Source organism: Lycium barbarum, chromosome 11 (genome assembly GCF_019175385.1).
Source record: "Lycium barbarum isolate Lr01 chromosome 11, ASM1917538v2, whole genome shotgun sequence".
NCBI classification, from domain to species: Eukaryota; Viridiplantae; Streptophyta; class Magnoliopsida; order Solanales; family Solanaceae; genus Lycium; species Lycium barbarum.
This window is the reverse complement of record NC_083347.1, coordinates 54,861,653-54,879,937: the sequence shown is the minus strand read 5'-3', so window position 1 is coordinate 54,879,937 and position 18,285 is coordinate 54,861,653.

The following is an 18,285-nucleotide window of genomic DNA, read 5'->3' as shown; positions in this document are numbered from 1 at the left end:
ATTCCATTCCACCATGTAAATGGACTACCGTTAAAAGAGGTTTCCTCCAGCTCACAAAAGTTTATACAAAAAGCAAAGTCTTCATAATCTTGAGGGACAGTAGGAGTGCCACCAATTTTCTCCTCCTCATTTAACACCACATTAAAGCCTCCCCCTACCATCCAAGGCATATCAATGCTAGCAGAAAAATGATATATACTATCCCATAATTGCAACCTATCATGATCATCACATTTAGCATAGACTAGAGCAGTAATCATATGTCTGTTGTGCTCTTGCAGAAACAACTTCAAAGTAAACTTCTGTTCTATATCTAATACAACCTGTACTTCCACATTTTCATTAACAAAGAACCAAATCATCCCATTGCAGTTTGCACCTGCATTATGCATTCCCAATCTTCTTTGATAATTCTGTATATGTCTAGCTTGTTAAAAAGGTTCCATCAAAGCTATCAATACAAAGTTATGATGCCTATGTAACATTTGTAGCCTATGAAAAGCTTGTTATGTCCTTACTGATCTGATGTTCCATATCAAAGCTTTTAATATCATTTAAAAGAGACTTTCAAAGCTGCAGCTCTCTTTGGCACATCCCTGGTTAGATGTTGAACTTCCATATGGCTTCCCTTTTTGAACTTCCATATGGCTTCCCTTCTTTCCCTTTTTTCCACTCTCCAATGCAGATTTTGGTGATAAACCAGCCTGTCTACTTATATGATCTAAGTTAACCTCCAGAGATTCATCTTTATCTTCAATATTACTGATCACATTTTCCTTTCCATCTGAAGTACTGCATTCTGACCCTACTACTTTGTGAGAACTAATGACATGTAGCCTCCACATAGGAGACTCCTTACTTAATATTTGCAGAGGCTGAATTGTCATAGAACTGGTTACTATATCCATTGAGTTAACCATCCCCTTCTCAATCAAAGGCAATGATTGTAAGTTCATAAAATCCACTTCCAATCCTCCACCAGGATCATCAACTTCTACTCTATCACCCCATTTGGAAGGAGATAAAGAAGCCTCTTTCACCTCATATTCCACCTCAGGACTTTTTTCCGCATCATCCACCCCATGACTCACAACTGGTTCTGAAAAGGAAGCATGAGTCTCTAGAGTAGCCAACTTATCCTCTTTATCTAGATTTTCCACATTATCCACCACATGCTTCTCAGCAGTAAGTTTCAGAATAGTAGCAATAGGTTCTACTATTTCCAACTTACCTGCAGAATAATCTTCATTAAAGATCACATCAGTAATTGTTTCCACAGTTTCCAAATTTTCCTGCAAAGCAGTAGTATATGTTTCCCTGACCCTATTATCAATCCCGCCTTTAGGATCCTTATTCTCCATGATTGTCATATCATCAATATCAATAACATTATTAACTGCACCACAAATAGCTTAATCAGATATTAAGTGCTCACCCTTCCTATTAACATGATCACCCTTCACATCAACCTCAAGTGCAGCAAATTTATTTTCCACATGAATCTCATTGTTGCCTGACTTATTACCCATATCCATAATTCTTCTATCTGCAACCACATTAAAAAATCCAGGATTTCACCACCAGTCCACTAGCAAGAGTTTTAGTAGGGAACGTCCTATAGTTCAACCTGTAGAAGGTTGTTTCACCACCTGTGGAACAACCTTCTTCACCCCCTCCTCCTTCTTCTTAGTAGCATCATTCACAACCTCATTTTCAGAAGTCTCAGCAGCATCTGATCTCAATTCTGGATGCAAAATTCTACAACAAATCTCATCATGGCCTTGAAGTTTGCATTTCTTACAATACTTTGGAAATACATCATATTGTATCTTAACATCCACCTGTCTAACTTGCTCAGCTTTCTCATCCTTGATTTCTATCTTTACCAACGTTGGTAGATTGGCAACAAGATTAACTAATACTTTAACCTTAGCACAACTAGGTCTGGTTTTGTTAATGGTTACCATGTCCAACTGTATTGGTTGACCTACTGCTGAAGCTAAAGAGAAAATAGCCTCCTTTACATAATAGGTAGGCAACAAATACGAAAAGGAAATCCAAGCTATAGCCCTAGTTGTCTCCTCATCAATTTTGAACATAGGATCATAAATTAACGTACACATTTGGTAAGAATAACCATCCTTACACTTAATATAATGAGCAGCCTTAGAAGTCATTGTAAGGAAATCTTCTAGATTCTCGAATCTCATAAGAACATGTCTATGCCTGAAGAAACCAATCTTACAATCTCCCTTGATGCCACATTGTTTAGGAATCTGGATTCTCAGATCCTTCAAGTCAGGCAGATTATAAGAAAATTTTCCTATCACTGCGTACGAGAGCTTTTCAATCTTGTTCATATGTAGGACCTCTTCCTCCGTCCATTTAATCATATAAATCCCATCAACAATCTCCACAGGTTTCATTTGTAGTGGTTCTACATCACATATTGGCGTCTGCATAGTTGCATGGTTAGGGTTAAGAACGTCGGCATATCTTAGGGTTTTCACATCTGAATCATCAATGGTAATAGTTGTACTGGTACAAGGATTGGAAGGTAAATGTGGGTATTGAGTAATGGAAGGTAAGGAACCAGCCACCAATGGTGGCTGGCCGCCGGCAGCCATGCTAAAATTAGAGTTTACTCTCTTTTAGGGTTTCCATGGAGAGAGAAGAGAACGCTTTTCCACCCAATGATCATTACAAGCAGGCTTTATGCCAAAGTCATCATTTTTTATGGAACCCTAGGTCTTAATCCACAAGTTCCACCATTGATAGCCAAGTTCTCATCCTAGAAAGCAACAGTATATACTTCTAGATGATTTAGCAACAATAAAATCAACAACCCGTTCATTAATCAAGGGTTTTCTTAAGTTCTAGGGTTTATCCCTTTCTTTCACCATTGACGGACCTTTAACTAATCATGGATTCTAACATGATGATGGAATTAATAAAGTCAAGTGTTGAGACTTACCTTTCAAGCGCACTTTAGCCTTAGCCTTAGTTTTACTCCACAGCAGTTCGTGGAAACTGTTTTGGTGTTATGTGGGGAATGGGTTCAGAATAAGGAATATAAATCATGAATTCTGCCTCCCATCGACCGCTACAGCGGTCGGTCTCTTGCTGCAACGGTCTCGTTATAACGGGAAGGCTTCCGCTATGGCGGACCTCGTTAAAGTCCCGCCTCCCGCGGCGACCCTCTGACCGCTATGACGGACCCACTGCAGCGGTCTATTTTGACCAGTAGCTCTGGTTTTTGCACCAGTTTTTACCCAAAAATCCCAACACCAATCCAAGGCCCTACATACTCATACAAAACATGCACAAACACATAAAATTATACTGCGGACTCACCCGCAGCCTCAATATTCCCAACAAAGCTTTAGTTTTCTAAGTCACTCTCCCATAACGACCTATCGGGTTGTTACAGATAATATGGAAATATGGGCATCGCTGTTTCTAATTTCTAACTTAGAATTTGATAATGGATAGACTTTGAGTACTTGAAGGCTCTCCGAAAAGGCAAGGGAAAGATTTGATTATTTATGGCTCCCGCTCGATTGCCAGGTAGGTTATGGCTTACCTTTTGATTAGACTTAAGTTAGCGAAGCATATGTAGAAGTTAGTTATTGACGGAGAAAGCATGTTAAGCCTTCGGGTATGAAGTTGGGATGGATATGATTAGGTTGGTATTGTTGATTAACTATGTGGGCTCATCACCATGATTGTTATGATGGGGTATGTTGCCCTTCTGGCTATGTGTGATATTATTGTGACTGACATACTTGCCCCTCTCCCTCTTGTTATCCCATTATCATATAAAAGAGGATTGTTGTTATTGAGAATTGGAATGTTTAACCGCATATTATGATATAAATATGAGGACTTCTAGTATTGATGTGCCAAATTGAGGTTGAGGAAGTGTACGGCATGCATTCCATACTTCATGTGTGATCGTAGCCTCTTGTTGTGTATTGCTTTATTTCATGTGTGATATTGGACTCATTACTTAGTTGTCGTATTGTGACTATGATACGGTTGTCTCTCATTTATCTTGACATTATTATGGGTAAAGGGAAGGGTTTGACTTGATATTGATATTGTGATATGTGTCCATGTGTGGCACGACTGGGATTGATATGATTCTATTGATATTGTCATTTTGCATTGTATTCATCCTCATTTCTTGATACATTGATATTACCTATATTTGGTGCTGATAATGATATGTGAGAAAGAAAGCATCTGAGGTCTTTGTTGGTTTGTGAAAGAGAGACAAGAAACCGTGATCTGAGGTTGTTACCGGAGCGGAGGATTATGTGCATTATGATTAGGAGGGCTTGTCCTCGTTATTTATGCATTGATAGACATATGGTGATTCGTGATCTCCATAGCATATTCACTGATTTCATGGATTTCTTTCATTTATACACCTCAAGCATTCATTTGAACCTATATATTTGGATTGGGTTGCGCGCCGCATTATATATATACATATTGGATCGGGTTGCATGCCACAACATACACATAGATATTTGGATCGGGTTACACGCCGCAACAAGGTACATAGACCTGGCAACTCCCCCATAGGTCATGACTATCAATACGTTAAGGTATTCCATCCGTAGCATGTGTGTACAATATGAGACTGTTGGCCAATGCATTGCATTGAATTGCATCACATGGCACGTGCATTCGTATTACATCTATTCACATCTCTGATTCTGGTTGTTGTATTTATTGCATTGCACGGTTCATTTCAGCATTGATTCCTTGGTTGATTATTAACTTGAGTTGTTGTGTGCCTGATTAATACATACTTAGGAATTGATAGGCTCGAGGATTAGAGACTTTTATGACTTGAGATTACGGAGATCCATTATCGCTCTCATTACCGTGAGATGACTTGTATTTGCTTAGTAACCATATTTGATTGTTTACTTGCCTATTTGTTGATTTCTTTCTTTTATATATCTGAACTAACTGTTGTCGGCCTATGATGCCTACTTAGTACATGTTGTTTGTACTGATGCTACATTGCTACACTCTTTTTCGGGGTGTAGACTTTGAGACAGGATCTATGCCAGGCCCTCTTAAGTGATCCCTTAGGCAGTTCCCTTGGAGACTTAGGGTGAGCCACTGCCAGATCTGGAGCCCGAGTATCCATTCCTCACTATATCTGTCTTTTATTTTCCAGAAAGTACTCCTTATCATGCTATGAGCCTTGTATGGCAATTTTCAGATATTTGTACTTATTGATTTAGACTTATATAGTGAGTAACAGCTCTTGTACTGGTACAGACCAGATGCCTTGGGTAGTTTATGTATTTCCGCACTTATTACTTTTATGTGATATTTGAGACTTATTAGTACTGATATTATTCTTTCGCATTGATAGATTGTATTAGGAAGGAAAGGGTTCGCCAACCAGGGGGTAGTGTGTGGGTGCCCGTACAACTAGTGATTTTGGTCCTGACAAGTTGGTATCAGAGTCCTAGGTTACCCAGTCTATAAGTACAAGAGCATATCTAGTAGAGTCTTGCAGATCGGTACGATGAGCTCTGTACTTATCTGCGAGAGGCTATAGGACATTTAGGAAACTTCCATTCCTTTCGTGCTACTTCATTCGAATTGGTATCTAGTCGATTTCAATTGGTATCTGAATATATTTGTCATATTCTCTCACGAATGGTGGAAACTCGTTGATGTTCGGCCTAAAATGCATATATTAATTTAGTGTTCACCTCACATTTTAGTACTCCTAACTGTCTTTTGAGTATCATTATAGTGATTTGTGTTGGTATTTTTATAATGTAGGGATCAAGTGGTGTGAAATTGAAGAGATTTGGAGCAAAATTGAATTAAAAGTGGAAAGTTGCAAAATAGATGGAACTCACATTGAAACTAATAACATAATTGAATGGCTAATGATTGGGTGATGATGATGGCTAATTGATGCTGGCGACCATAGGAATATAGACGTTATAGTAGTATCTACAGATTTGTGAGCAACTCGAAAGATACTCATAAAGTTAACATCACCCCGTCAACTAGTAACCCATAGGTAGAACGATTTGAACACTCAATTGGATTGTTAGTGGTCATAGTCCTAGATCTATCTCTTCTCCAATAAAAATTCGCTCTTTCTTGGTAGAAGTTCATTATTTGTTTTCTTTTATTTTTATTTAGTTTATAAATATAAATTTGGATTTTACTTCTTTTTTAGATAATTAGTATTAGTTTAATTTAGTTTGACGGTTAATCATAAGTCCCTATGGGTATGATAGCTGGACTTTAAATCCTATATTACTTGTACGACTACGTATACTTACATGTGCGTTTGGGAGCAACAAGTTTTTGGCGCCGTTGCCGGGGACTTAGAAATTAATTGTTTATCTAGATTAGACATTTCTTTTTGTCTATTCAAGATTTTCTATTATTTTTATTTTTATTTTTTTATTATTTATTTTTTTGTTATTTTTCTTGACATGGCATCTTGGAATAAAAATTGGTCGAATATTGATTGTTCCTATTTTGGTGATTCTTGTCTGATTTGTGGAGTGGAATGTTTGTAGTATATGTGGTGGCCGAGACGGCCATTGGAATGGTTGTCCTAACTCTTATTCCAAATCCCTGAGCCCCTATTATGATTCTTTTATTGTTTGGGATGTTAACAGGAGTAATGAATTAGAGGATGCGGAAAGTCTAGCTCGGGTTAGCCATATGATGAAACAAATGGTGGAGCACAACACATTAATAAGAGAGAAAACCGTAGAACTAGGGAAGGCCATAGAGAAGATTCGTGCTAAACTCATAGAGAAGCAGGCTGAGGCTGAAACTTGTAATGATCTACAAGTCACAAGTTTGGCAAATACCTAATACGAACCTTAAAGAGAAGAAGAGAGCGAGTTCCTGCCAGGAGATAACTTTGAAGAAGCAGAGATAGTGAGCCAATCTTGGCTAACGGAACAAGCTCAGCAAATGAAATTTCATGAGTTTCTCCGTGATGGTCTTGCGGACATGGCGATACAACTAATACAAGGCAGGACTGAGCTAAAACAAGAGATAGACTAATTTGGCTTAGATATCCATGACCTGCAGGCTCAATTAAACAAAAAGGCTGAGGCGTCTAATGCCCAACTACTAATTGTCGTGGATAGTAGCTGGGATTTGGAGCAGAAAGAGGAATTCCAGCCATTCGACCAGAATGTTGTTGATGATGATGAGGTTGAGGGAGAATACATTAGTGAGAATATAAAAAATAATGTAGTTTTGGAATTGGGGCGTGTTGGCCCTCATTCTAAACATTATTCTTGGTTGGCGACATGAAAATCGAACCTTCTATGCCGATGAAGAAGTGTATAGATGAGGAACAAAAGCCTTATATCCTAAATTTTTGCCACACCGAAGAGACAAAACGACATACCTCACTTAAGAGCCAAGAAGTGCAAAATGCGACACTTATTGCATGGTTCCTTTATTTTCACACCACCGCCCAGGAACGGAGCAGAAAATTTGATGCAAAATTAGGGGTGCAATTTATATCCTCAAAGTAGAAGGAAAGTTGTGAAAGTGATGGCGTCGTGCCGCGACGTTAAGTAAGGCGCTTTTTGGGAGACAGCCCAATGTGTAATAGTTTTAGATTTTTATTTTTATAGTTTCGCGTTTTATTTTGTTTTTGTTTTGCAGATTAGGGGAAGTCTGAGTACCCGAAGTTGAAAGCTGAGAAGCATGTTTGGAATTAAGTGTAGGGTCGTCCCGACCCTTGATATTGAGGATTATGTTGCTAGCTAGGCCCTAGAGGGTCTCATGGAGTATTTCTCACCCTTGTTTTAATTTTTTCTATGCTATACATGCATTGAGGACAACGCATATTTTTAAGTGTGGGGTGGGTTACTTCCGATACTTTTAGGTCAAAAATAATTATGCCATAGGATTTATTTATTTTTTTTGTTTCTAAAACGGAAAATTATGAAAAATTCAAAAAGATTTTATTTTGGTCTTTCTTTCATTTTTTGTTTATAATTTGTTTTTCTCATTAGCGGCTTACATCGTCCTCCCCCTTTGGTTTTCTTATGGCCACATCTTTCCCGAGGGTGACCTTTGAATCGGGCAATTTTTTATTTTTTAGGATTGATTTTTTTTTTTTAGTAGTAAAAGAGGGAGAATAATGACCTTTTGACTTGTTTGATACTAGCATATTTAGGTCTGAGCTTGAGTAATACGTTACTATGAGTGCTTGAGTAATGAAAAAGATAGCAGACTTTCTGACACCTAGCTCATGGTTGTGACTCTGTGTATAGCTTATTCTTATTTTGTAGTTCGTCATGATCCTATCTGTCCTAAAGTAGAATTGATCCATCTTGATTGATACTTGTGCAATGTGTGGTGAAAATTTTCTTGCATTTATTCCATGTTTGCATCTTACTCTAGAACTTGCCCTGCATGTTATTGAAGCAAAATAATAAATGTTGCTCTATTTACAAGATGATAATAGGCTTTCTTTGATATGTCTTGTAAATTTTTAGCCTTTTCAGAAATTGTACCACTAGTTAGCCCTTTGAGCCTGTAGCCATTCTTTTGTTAGCCGTATTTTGCCTTGATCCTTTCGTTGAATCCTTAGTTTTTGCACCCTGCTTCCTTGAGCACTATGGTTAGACTGTGTTATAATTGATAAAGCTGAAGAAAAGGGATGGTCAAGTGAAAAAATGGTTACCAATGATAGCTGCAAAGTGATGAAAAAGGCCCTCTTAAAAAGAATGTGACATGAAAAAAAAAAATTGCTTGAAAAAAAAAATGATTGAATCATTCTTGATATGATGAGAAATACTTGTGAAATAATTGATGAAGAGAGGGCTGAAAAATAAAGTGAAAAGATGAAATAATGGGTGATGAAGTTTAAAAGTGCAAAGAGCTTAGGGAAACGTAAGTCACTATTATATAGATTTCCTACCCGTCCCCTAGCCAACATTATAACCGTTAAAGTCCTATTTGATTCTATTTGAGCACATTTAATTAGAGGAGATGTACATAATGAGCAAGTCTATGGTTCTCTGTGCATACATGTGAATTTCTTTGTGAGTGCGAGAGTTGCGTTTTAATGCTAAGTCCTTAAATTACATTCGATTCTTTGACTTGAGTGTGGACTATTCCTTCTTGTGAGGGCACTTGTTTCATGATAGATAGGTGATGTTATTAGATTTCTTTGACAGAGTAGGTGAGCGAGCTTAAATTTGATGAGTTAGAGTCTGTCTATGAGGTTAGGAGGTTAGATGTTTGTTGTTTTTTGTTGATTTGTATATCTTGCACAATGATCAGGAAATGCATGTTTGATGAGTTGAGTTGCTATACAGTCCAATTGTTGGTATCAATCAAAGTAGTGGTATTCCCAGGCTTGATTTATTAAGAGTGGTTTAATGCTTACTCGAGGACGACCAAGAGTTGAAGTGTGGGGTGGTGATATTCGGCCTAAAATGCATATACTAATTCATTGTTTGCCTCACATTTTAGTACTTTTAATTGTCTTTTGAGTATCATTGTTGTGATTTGTGCTAATATTATATTTTTACAATGTAGGAATCAAGTGGTGTGAAATTGAAGAAATTTGGAGAAAAATTGAATTACAAGTGGAAAGTTGCGAAATGGATGGAACTCACGTTGAAATTAATAACATAATTGAATGGCTAATGATTGGGTGATGATGATGGTAATGATTGAAGTGCAAAGTATGGGATAATGTCAATATAAAGTTAAAGAGACTATAAAAGGAGTGCAATTGACGTGGCAGCAGCAAAGTTCAACCAAAATTGGAGGTTTTAGAATTTTAGTGTGAGCGGTCAGCACGCGACGCACAGCTTACACATGGAAAAGAGGCCTCTGAAGTTTATTTCTTGATATGCTTTGGCAGACGCAATTCGCCAAAGGTTGGTCTGAAATTCAACCCTTCCCAATTTGTTTTGGACTTATTTATTTTATTTGGGCATTTTCCTACACCTATAAATAGTCCATAAGACAGGATTTTTACACAACTTTGGAAAACTTGAAACCCAGAGTTCAGAACTTTGGACCTAGAGAGAGCTTGAAGCCGCAGTGAAGGCCGGAGTTATAGGGTTTTAACTTCTCTTCTCTGTATTACTCATTTTTACGTTTTTATTCGGATGATTTGTTATTTTTCCTCCATGTCTAAGTAGAGCTAAACTCTTTAGTTCTAGGGTTTTGATTCAAACATGAAAGTTGATGTTTGATTATCATTTATACCTATTGATTTTCCATCGTTGGGTTATTTATTTATTCTTAATCATAATTTTTGATTATTTGATGAAATAGTTAGACACTATCTGTGGCGTGTGAATTGAACTAGGGATAGAAAATTTGAATGCATAATAAGAATAAATAGAGATTGTTCGATTAATCGTTTCTCTAATTAGAATAGGAATATACCCTTTAGCCTTGCTTAGTTGAATACGGAGAAGTAAATATATTCCTGTACCACTGGCGACCATAGGAATATAGGTGTTATAGTAGCATCTACAGGCTTGTGAGCAACTCGGAAGATACTCATAAAGTTAACATCAACCCGTCAACTAGAACCCATAAGTAGAATTGGGATTGTTAGTGGTCATAGCCCTAGATCTATCTCTTCTCCTATAAAAATCCGCTCTTTCTTGGTAGAAGCTCATTATTTGTTTTCTTTTATTCTTATTTAGTTTATAAATATAAATTTGGATTTTACTTCTTTTTTAGATAATTAGCATTAGTTTAATTTGGTTGATGATTAATCATAAGTCCCTATGGATACGATATCTGGACTTTAAATCCTATATTACTTGTACGACCGTGTATACCTGCGTGTGTGTTTGGGAGCAACACTCATCCTTAAATTCTTATGCGAACAGTTTTGTTATGAAGTGTTGTGGTATGGTACGAGATGTGTCATCCTGATTCGGATGCGTGATCAAGCTCAGTTTCTAGATATGGCCTGAGGATTCAGTTGTGTAAGATCGTGGTTAAGACTCATTTATTATGGGGTTTCTCTTCAGAAATAGGTTAGATGGTACCAAGGGTTAAATGATCTCCCTGTTTTCAGCGTTGGGTTGCTCGAAGGGGGAAAAAGTGCACTAGTGTCTTAACAAGAGTGATTTGTTCAATGATATGATTGGTTTTAGGAAACGTTTCAACTTTGTCAAGGCATTATGATGGTGTGCGTTGATCATCAAATTCAGCAAAAGTATAGTGACTGCGTGTCATAAAGAAGAGATGTTGAGAATAAGTACATGAAGAACGACTTTTGTGGGAAACGTGTAGCAAAGTAAGATCTCTTAAGGTATTGTGGTACGAGTACTCTTCATGTTAATGGAATGGAGACGTAAGGAAGAGGATTGGGATAGATTAACCTCCACTATTTGGAAGGAAAAAATTGGTATCTGACGTGCTTGTTAGGATAAGGTTGCAATTGGTACGAGAGTGGATTTCATATTCGGTCGTGAAAAGTTAAGTTGGGCTTCGACGTGACTATATGCTAGTAATTTGTGGGTTCTTTCAGGATAATGATTACCAGTTCTAGATCGGAAAGCAAGGTTACTTGTGTCGATTAGAGACTTAAAATATTAGGCAACTGTGGTTCTGGTCCTTCAATAAGGGTATGTTCACCAAGTCTTCATGTTTAGAGGAAGGGTAAGGATATCGTGGAATCAAGAGCTAGTGGATTTGCGAGTTATGTTGCGGTCATACATGGTAGACTAGACATAAGGGTTCAATGTTGAGTTGGTATGTTTGGTTATGCCGTGGGCCAATGGGGACCAGTGGTCGACTAGTAAGAATGACTCTAGTGTTGGACAAGTAAGAAGTTTTAGAACTCAAGGAGCTATCGGGTGTTGCATCCAACATTGAATTAAGGTGAGAGCCTTATACATGTTGTGTAAGTTTTGGCTAGTTCCTGCTACTACTAGTGTTACTATTCGGTTGAGTTAATCGAATGAAAAGGATAATCGCGCGAATGGTTAGAGGTGTTCTGATTTGACACTTGGGATGTTTAAATTGGTAAATCAATGATGAGGTTCAAATTAATTCGAGTTGTAGAGAACATTTTGGAATTTGAGTTAAGGGAATTTGAGAAAAGGCACCTTGGTGGAGATACGTGGGGACATTAGTAGGACTGTGTATGTGATACGCTGGATTTAGAAAGTAATCAGTTTTAGAGTTGAGCGAGTTAAGGGAACTCTAGGGTGTAGAGTGTATGGCATGCTACTATCTCCAGCATTGACTAGGCTAGTTTGCAAGACTTATGATTATACAGTATTATATTGAGTGGGTTCAAGAAATGGTTAGACGGTGATGATGATTGTGATTTGATTAGAATTGGGGAATGGAAGAGTAAAGAAAAGGTATAGTTGATTGAGAATCGATAAGACTGAGGTACAACTTCGGGATTATGTGGGTCAGCATGGATTATGGTGTTGTTTTCTGGCATATTACAGATGGGGTGTGATTGTTGAGTATGCTTAAAGAAAGAAGTCTACAAAAATGGACAAAGTGATATGGCAGAATTCCATGAGGTTTTGTCATCAGCGACTAGTGAGAAACAAATTTCATGTAACCAACATGTTAAGGCTTATGGAAGTGGCTTGTGTGGTACACAGTTGGATAATTTCGTATCACTCTACAGTGGATGGGTTAGTGGGGTTTAAGAGAAAGGATTTGTGAAAATCCCTATTATGTGAGGGCTAGGGTTATATTTTCGAGATGAGACTGTATTGATGGTAGTGTATTATGTTGCAAGTAATATTGACTGGATAGCTTGGGTGAGCACTTTTAGATATTAAGGACTTGGGAGTAGTTGCGTGAGGTTTAGAGCGGTAATTGCAAGATTTGATACTTTCAAAAAATTTATGGGCATATCGAGGTGTTACAATGGGAGATTCGATGGTTAAAGGGGTATTATATGAGGCTACAAGTTTTGTGTCAAAAAGCTTGAGGTTGTATCAGTTTTGCATATCAGGTAAAGGTTGAGAAACATGAAGATTGCAATCATAAGGTATAGTTCTTTGGTACTAAGTTGACAACTTGGATAAGACTCAGCTTTTGGAGTCGAGGGTGACAGACGTGATTGATTATTGCATGAGGAAAAGATTAGAATTGGCCGCCATCGATGTGTGATAGGATTATGATTGGTTTCGGAAAGTTGGAGTCAGTTCAAGTAACTATTGGTGGTATTCAGGGGTTTTGCATTCACTCTGTGTCAAAATTGTTTGATTAGAGCTTGATGGACTATGTTTATATTCCCCTGAGGACTTATGGGTTCCCAGTAAATTACATTCACGGATTCGATGAGTTTCAGTTCAGATTTGAGGTATGACAGGTGTACCAAACTTTATCAGGGTTTGCGAGTGCACTTGATGATATTTTATCGAGAGCAATTTGGACAGACATAATGGTTTACATTGGTACTTGGTAATTATTTGACGAGGTACTATGCTTGCGAGAGGTCTTTAGAGTGACCGGATGGTTTCCTACGAACTTGGCCCGGCGAGGTACTCAGTGGTATGCTTCCAGTATTGTGATTTGAAGGTTTAAGAAGACTTGGAACTAGTGAAGTCAGTTATGAGTAAGATCAGTTTGATGGAATTACTTAGGGTTGCTCCGATAAAGCAAGGATTTTTTTCTGACAAGAGTAAGTCTTGGTTTCGGGCTTGTGTGCAAGTGTTTCTAAGAAATCGTGGTGCAAAGAACGGCTTGGAATGTGTGAGAAAAATTAATGGAATCAGAACACGTTACCAGTTCAGAATGGGCTATGGTTGTGCCTATATTTGAAGGTTTGTTCTCTTTTGAGAAAGGTTTGTGAGACCTATTGATCGCGTTTAGAGGCATGGTTATATCGAATCAGAGTAATTCAGCAAAAGCAGTTCATATATTCAAGGATCAGTTGTGAGAAAAATTCAAGTATAGAAATATGGAAATTAGATCTTTTAGCTAAGTTAGAGGAAGTATTGACTGACAAGATGAGTGGGTAGTATAACGGTTAGCATTTTCGCGCGCGGCCGCGGAGGGGGGGGGGGGGGGGGTGGTTAGCGCTCGGAAAAGCTACTTCGAAATCGTTGGTGCTCTTTCGGACTTTGTTTTTAAAGAGTCGCCACTTAATTTTTAGGAAATTAGGAAAACCAGTGGTGAAGGGTTTATTCAAATATAGTGAAAAATCCTTCGTAATCCAGAGTTCTAGGTAAGGGTTCTGGTGATCCCTTAGGGAAGGTGTTAGGCACCCCAATATTAAGAAACCGTAGAATACGGTTGACCTTCAAGCTTCAATGTGTGACTTTGTATGAACTACTTATGTTTTGTTTTGTTTCCCGTATAAAAATACTATCATGGCATATCATTTTGGCTTTAAAAGAATTAAAGAATTTCCCTTTACATAAGGGTAGTTTAAGTTCGGATTAAAAACATCCGTGATAAAATAATACTGTCCTTTTACTTATAAGGATAGTATACTGGGTATATCCCATCTAAAACGGATGCCATGTGTTTGTTTTGTAAGAAATATATACATACATATATATATATATATATTTATGTATAGTCTTCTATTAATTCATACGTTATCCACATTTTATCTCTTTGGTCGACCATATCCTCAAAACTATTTTCCCAGACTCGGGCCTTCAAGGAAATTCCATTTATTCGAATACGTTAAGTTGGGTCTAGCCTAAATGTTTCTTTTTACTTTCTTTTCTTAAGTTTCTCAAATTATGAAATGTACTTTTAAAGATATATTCAAAGATAATCAACTTTTGGTACAAGAAAACATTCTTTCACTTTTAGTTACTTTAACCAAATGGAATACAACTCTTTTATCGTTCGGATACAATTTGAGTATCGTCCACCTGAATCCAAGGTTCCAACTTATAAGGGTTTCAATATCCATACAAATATTTACAACAAAAGCATGCTCATACAAAATGAATATAAACATATAAAAATAAGCATGTTTTTATACAAAAATAAAGAAGGGAAGAAAGTTTAGCTTTGTTGGCCTTGGACCCAAATCTCGTACTCTTCTAGTCTTCATCTGAAGCTCTAAGCACCCGGTCCTTTTACTTCGTCTTTAAGGTTTGCTTTCCGTGTTTGTTTTATTGGTACCTCGCACAATGAAAAGGAAAGTAGTTAGTCAATATAATACGCCACCCCATAGGGTGACGTTTTGGAACATAAATAATAATATCACTCGAACTCGTATCAAACTTTGAGAGCTTTAATTGCGGAGGCTCAGGCTCACCGTTCCGAATATGGCAAAGGAACCTGAATCATGTCGCGGCTGCAAACTAGGGGGCCATTCTAGTTGCCTTGCCAAGCGCATGTTGGTTCCTACCTCGTGATATCAATGTGAGATCATTCTTGCCTAAACCGAGGGATAACCTTACCGGACAAGGCATGGCCTCAAAAATCATTTTTTTCATTGGCCCCAAGTGTAGTAACGTATTTCAGATCAGTGGGATTTTATCAAGTCTAGCAATCTGGGCAACACACCAAACATATATAGCAGCAGCTATATTTTATTAGATGCAGCACATGCTCCTTTTAAATAGCATCCCATAATAACATACTAAGAATTTTCAAATGTGGCTTGATGCCTTATAGAATAACAGCTCAAAGAAAACACAGCAACAAAATGAAGCATCAAGACAGCAGCTTTTAGAACCTCAAAAGTGAAACAGATCGTGATGAAGTTTTAAAAAATGGGTAGCAGTTATATCCATTAGAAGACACACCAACGAATATTTTTGAGGCAGTAAACACTTTCCAGAAATGAAGCATCAAATTATACCAGTTTGGTTTCAAAATAAGGGTAGCAGCATATGCTCAAACATAGCAACAATACTTATCAACAGGCAGCAGGGATTCAGCTCAAAATATAGCAGATAGTCTGCCTTGAAAAGGCAATCACAATGCAGCAACTGTTCATTTTTTTATTAGGGGCAAGAGTAGTGGCAAATATAGCAGTAGCCATTCCTCAAGATGAAATATCAAACCATAGCAGCAGATCCGAAGGCCCAAATGCAGCAACCATAGCAAGTGGAAACAGTAGGCAACAGCAGGCTCAAGGATGGCAGCAGTGGTTTGTCCAAAAGTGTAAAAAATTTCTGCCAAAATACAGCAGCAAAACACTCCCAGAAGGAGATGTAATATGTCCGAGATTGCAGCAGCTCAAAGCTTCCCAAATTTCAACTCAAAATGCCATAGTAATCAACCAACACAAAGTAGCCAAAGTGTACTTTGAGCCCCAAAACACCAGCAACTAAGGGCAGCAACTCAAATATGAGGAAAAACTTGAATACAACAGCTTCCTCAAAATATGGGTTAAAGCCCATTTAACATTTGAAGCTCCCCCAAATTATGCAAAGAAAAGAAAGAGTAAAGGATGAGTGTCCCGAAACAAAAGGACTTTAACAAGATAAATCAAATGGGATACCTCATCTGCCATATTTAGTCAAAACTCTTGAAAATGATTTAAGATAACAATAGATTCAAGTTTGATAGTCATTCAACACTAGTTTCTAGCAAAAACAGTGGCCAAATGAAATAAGGTTCCTTTGAAAGCTACTTAGTTTTAAGGCAGTCTTTGACAAAGAACGGGGACAGCAAACACTCAAAACAGCTTGATGCATGAGGCTTTAGTAGCTACCAAACCAGCACATGGGAAGGAGTGCATCAACTCAACATAATTCTTAAAGAAAATATCAACTTGCCAAGATTGACCATATAGAACAAAGCATCAGGCTTAAAAGACTAAGGCAGCAAAAGGGGCTCCCACCATCTGCGTTTCCGACGCCACACAAGATCCAAAGGTTTCTAGAACCTCGACATGGTAGGCTGTTGGAGGAAGCTAAACCATACCAAAGTTTTCCTTGACTTTCAACCAGCATAATCAGTAGGAAAAGAATAACAGAACAGAGTTCAATGCATAACAGAAGCTATATGCAATCATCAGATAATAACATCATTAGAGAAAAATCAAGGTTCCACATTAGCCTTTATCACCAAGAGTTATGCAAACTTTAGAGAGTTGAAAGAGGTAATCATGGCAAGTTCAAGTTAAGATCCTTTTCTTCATTCTTTCTTAATAGAGTTGGGTTCAAGCCTATTCTTTTCATCTGTTCTAAATCCAAGTAGAACATGTTCTAACTCCTAATCTATTTCTTTGAATAGGACGGTAAAGAAAATTGAGACAAAATCACTGTTGAACTTAACCAGACTGATTTGTAATAGCAATAAATTTCAACAAAAGTAAATATTTGTTTCGACAAAAGGGCAGAATCAACTTAGTGTTTTGGAAGCTATATGAGTTTAACAGACACCTCAAAAATCAATATTACAGTTACTTGGGAATGTCTTAGATCATTAAAGGCAATTAACTCAAAACAGATGGTGTATATCTTAAACTAACACATTTAAAGAGAGCAGGCTGACTAAAACCAAGCAAACTTCAAAAGAAAAACATGTTTAGTAGCTCTTTTAAAGATTTGTCCCCAAGTTGAACTTCAATATAACACATAATGAACTAAATTCCATGTTCAGATCTAAAGATGGAACAGAGTTTTAAAATAGTTACACACATAAGTTGTATTTCTAATTATGGACACAAGCACACATCAACAGTGATCTATCTTTTACTCAATTGGCATATTGACTACTCCAGTTTTAAAGTTAAAGGAATATATCATAGCCAACTCTAAGAGAAAAACTATAGGCATGCTAAACCATCACTATTTTCTCAAATTTGAACCATGATGCTGAACTTTCAACAAGATTGATTTGTAAAAGTAATAAAACTTCAGTAAAAATAAATCTTTGTTTAGATAAAGGAGGCAGAATCGAATATGCCCCAAATTTCACAGAGAAGCAGTCCATATCCCTTGGTTGATCTAGGCAATAGTTGTGTTTGGTATTTTGAATATGCCAAAAAAAAAAAAAAAAAACTAGAAGATGACATATTTAGCAAACTCATGAACTTAAACCAACTTTAAAGAATTAGATTGGATCATTCAAAACATTTCTCAAAGATATAAGGAATACTAGAGTTGAACCAATTATTTGAAAGAGAGTTTTGGATAAAAATCAGTAGCCAATTTTGAACATTTCATTCAGTTAAAGCATGTATGGCAACAGATAGTTTCGAGAAAAGGGAGGTTTGGATTTCACCTTTGGGACAGATTCATTTAAGTAAGGACTCTTCTTCTCACACCCAGTTAACACCTCAATTTATTTGCAACAATGCTAGGGATCCATTCCGAC